The 4114-nt window shown below is 35.1% G+C and overlaps 1 pseudogene; it reads right to left on the bottom strand.

Annotated features, from left to right (window-relative positions):
• Positions 1–3027: 3027 nt before the first annotated feature.
• LOC138811981 (U6 spliceosomal RNA) lies at positions 3028–3123 on the bottom strand (annotated as a pseudogene).
• Between the last annotated feature and the right edge of the window lie 991 nt (positions 3124–4114).

Consider the following 4114-nt stretch of genomic DNA (forward strand, 5'->3'; position numbering starts at 1 on the left):
TTGAGACAAAGGTACAGGGAGATTACTATGCCCCCTGATGTGTCCCACAAATGCCTTTGTCGTTCTTTGTTGTAATAGCTGTTGTAATTTTATTAATTAGTCTTTTACTTTAGAATGACCAGTAACTAGGGCTGTTTCAATGGCAGGAAACAAGGAAACCACATAGCGCGAATCTGTGTAAAGGTTAAACTCCTCTGAATAATTTTGAAAGGCTAGCAGAACTGCAATAATCTGTTGTGCAGGTACAGTTGGGTCAGAAGATATTAATGGTGGTTTTGTACTGCAATAAACCACAGACTTTCCGCTAGAAGATCCATCTGTAAAAATACTTAATGCCCCTCCCAAAGGTTCTGTAACCAAAACCTTTGGAAATATCACAGGGGTTTCAGTATAAAAGGATGTTGGGACATATGAAAGCTTATTTTACCTGTGTAAGTTAATACAGCAATTTTCCAATCATCATCAAATCGTATCAAATGATCTAATTGTTTCTTTTTTTTTTTTTTTTTTTTTTTTTTTTTTTTTTTTTTTTGGTCGGTCGTGGGGCTTGAACTCTGGGCCTGGGCACTGTCCTTCAGCTCTTCAGCTCAAGGCGAGCGCTCTACCACTTGAGCTACAGCGCCACTTCCGGTTTTCTGGTGGTTTATTGGAGATAGGAGTCTCACGGTCTCTCCTGCCCGGGCTGGCTTTGAACCGCGATCCTCAGATCTCAGCCTCCTGAGTAGCTAGGATTACAGGCGTGAGCCACCAGCGCCCGGCTTCTAATTGTTTCTTATAAGGGATAATAATGTTAGGTATTTCTTGGCCAAATAATTCTCTAGCTCTTAATCTAGCCTTTAAAATCAAATTAGCACCAAAAAAGGGATATGAGGCAACTATTTTTCCAGGGTTATGGGAATAATGGATCCATTCTAGTATCCCATCCTGCCAAAAATATCCTGTGGGAGTAAAGCTTGTAGCCAGAATTTTAAAGGACCATGTTTGTACAATATTAATTTTCTGTATTTTAGCTGTATTCAATGCTTTTTCTACCAATTTTATACAGGATAAGGCGGCAGGAGTTATTTTCCTGGTAGATTTAGGATTAGGGTCTCTGTCCAACATTTTCATCAAAGGATCTAATTGTCCTGTAGCTATTTTTAAACTAGGCCGAATCCAATTAATATTCCCTAATAATTTTTGGAAATCATTTAATGTTTTTCGTTTATCTGTTCTAATTTGTGTCTTTTGAGACATAATATAATCATGTCCAATCACTTTTCCCAGATAATTTAAAGGTCATTCATGTTGAACTTTATCAGGAGTTATTATTATCAAACCGAATTTTGTTAATTGTTCTACCATATCCTGTAATATTTTTTCTGTCTTTTCTCTAGTTTCATCGGCCATAAGTATATCATCCATATAATGAATAATATATGCCCCTGGATATTTTTCTCTAATTTGTTCTATAGCCCTTTTCACATATTGTTGACATAAGGTAGGGCTGTTTTTCATGCCCTGAGGTAGCACTTTCCATTGGTACCTATTATAAGTTTGTTTAAAATTAGCCGAAGTGACACTGAAAGCAAATCTCTTGGAATCTTCTGATTGTAATTTTATTGTAAAAAAGCAATCCTGTAAGTTTATTATTATTATGTATCTACCCTGTGGGACTGCAACAGGAGAGGGTAGACCTGGTTGAAGGGCTCCCATGTTATGCATGGTCTCATTAATTGCCCTCAGATCTTGTAATAATCTCCATTTTCCTGACTTCTTTTTTAATGACAAAAAATGGAGTATTCCATGAACTGGTAGTCTTTTCTATTCTTCCTTTGACTCAATTGTTCTTGAACTAAGTCCTGTGTGGCTTCAATCTTTTCTTGAGTTAGGGGCCACTGATTAATCCATACAGGATCAACACGTTTCCATATTATTTTGTCAGCATAAAGCTGTTCGTCAGTGGCCCCTATGAAAAATTTTGCTCCTTCGATGAGGAGTCTATTTGTCCTATTTTATTTTCATGTCTTGCATGATGTCACTGCCCCATAAAGAAAAGGGCAAGGTGGGAACAACGTAAGGTTTGAAGTGGCCTTACTGCCCTTCACATACCCATTTGAGTCTCTGAGCTGACTAAGCTACATTAGAAGCCATCCCTAATCCAATTAAGGAAGAAGAAGTCTCTTGCACTGGCCAGGCCATAGGACAATCTTTTCCAGCTATACAGGATCTGTCAGCTCCTGTGTCTAAGAGTCCTGCTATTTGTTTTCCATTGACTTTAATGGCCTTGTAAGGCCTTTTATCTGTAATTTCCTGAATCCAGGCTACAGTATCTGTGGTGCCAAACCCTCCTTTTCTGTTTTGAGTCAGTGTGGGATTAGGCAAGTTTAAATATGAGAGTAAAATATTTGGGCAATCCTCTGCCCTTTATTAACTTGAATAGTCTCTTTTAGAGACCTTATCATGACCTTTATAGTGGTAGGCCTGTCTGAGTCTATTACACCTGGTAATACCTCAAAATTCTTTTTATAGTTTGAGCCACCAGCGTCCGGGAACACCAATACTTACTGTAAAAAATTCATGAATTCCGTGTAATTCTTCCAAGTGAATTGCCTGCATTGGATGTCAAAATGTATTCAAGAGTTTTTGTATACATGTATAATGATTTCTGCAGAGTTTGTGAAATTTTAATCAGAAATAATTTTAACTTATCTATTTAAATGAATAGTACAGAAACTAAAGTATTTCTGGTGCTTGTCTGAAAAAGAATATTTTAAAATATTCTATGTTTGTATAATGTGTCCTTTCAGATTGTATTCCATTTTTTTCCTAGGTCCTAATATTATTTTTCTTTGGGATAAAATGACAATGTTGTCTAATTTCAAAAGTTTTGTAAAGTTTATGGTATGTAAACGCCTTTCTGAGGTGAAGATTTAATACACTGATGTCAAACTAAATTTAATTATATGAATTACGTATGTTGTTACACTTGTTATTTTGTAATCCACTTTTTAATAAATGTTTTTCATTTCTTGCATCTGAAGAAAGAAAAATACGGAATACTTCACAAATTTTCATATCATCCTTGTGCAATTGCCATGTTAATCTCTGTATTGTAATTGGGAATACGTGCTGCTGAAGCATGTAGTATCTTCCAAATTTAAGCAGTTAATGATGCAATCTTTATACAGACTTATATCCACCGTTGCCTACTTGTAATAAGGAAACTATATTGTTCCTGACAATGCTACTGATCTTATTTCCCTAAAATTCTGTGAATAGTGGAAAAAAAATATATTGTTCATCTTAATGCTCACATTTGCAATTTTTTTTTGTCAATGACAATTTTAAGTCTTTTTCATTTGGAATTTGATCATACTTTCAATAATTTATTGCTAGGTCCAAAGGTGATGGCTTTTTCATGTACTAATTGATCCAACTGAATTAGCTTTGTGGAGCTAATGGATTCAAAGTAAGCCTTGCTTAAGAGCTACTTCTAACCTTCTGCATTTGACATTTTCCCAAGTGAGGTCTTACTGGCACAAATGTCTACCTGACCCTTTATTCTTCTTCCATGTAGGAACAGACCAATCAGAATATCTTACCCTGACACCATAGATTGTTTTACTTGAACAACACTAATCTTACTTACAAGGGATCATAGAGAGATGAACAATTCAGTCATAACTGTTCAGACTAGAAGGTATTTTATCAAAATATAATTGTTTATTATATCTAACATTTCAAAAGTAACTAAAGCCAAGAAGGGGAAAAAATCGATCATATTCATGATTACTTAATATCCTGGCCTGTCTACCATCCTACCAGGTAGGAAGTTACACTACTGCATTACTATCACCAAATATTTTCATAGTTGCAGGAGAAGTCCAGATGTTTCTTCTCATTATTAGGCCTTAAATTGGTAATGTTTTCATCACAGTGTTTTCTCTTGCCTACAGGCTGTAAATCTACAAATAGTAAATCTTTAGGTGCAACTCTATCAAACACTGAGGTAGAGATAATGTAATAATACTTTAAAACAGAGTTGCCTTTGATACTGTAACCACAACAGAACAATGCAAAACATATGTCTTTTTTCTTATATTATATATAGTTATATATTTTATATTTATAT

The sequence above is a fragment of the Dipodomys merriami genome, unplaced genomic scaffold, assembly GCF_024711535.1.
Source record: "Dipodomys merriami isolate MVZ:Mamm:240054 unplaced genomic scaffold, mDipMer1.0.p SCAF_553, whole genome shotgun sequence".
NCBI classification, from domain to species: Eukaryota; Metazoa; Chordata; class Mammalia; order Rodentia; family Heteromyidae; genus Dipodomys; species Dipodomys merriami.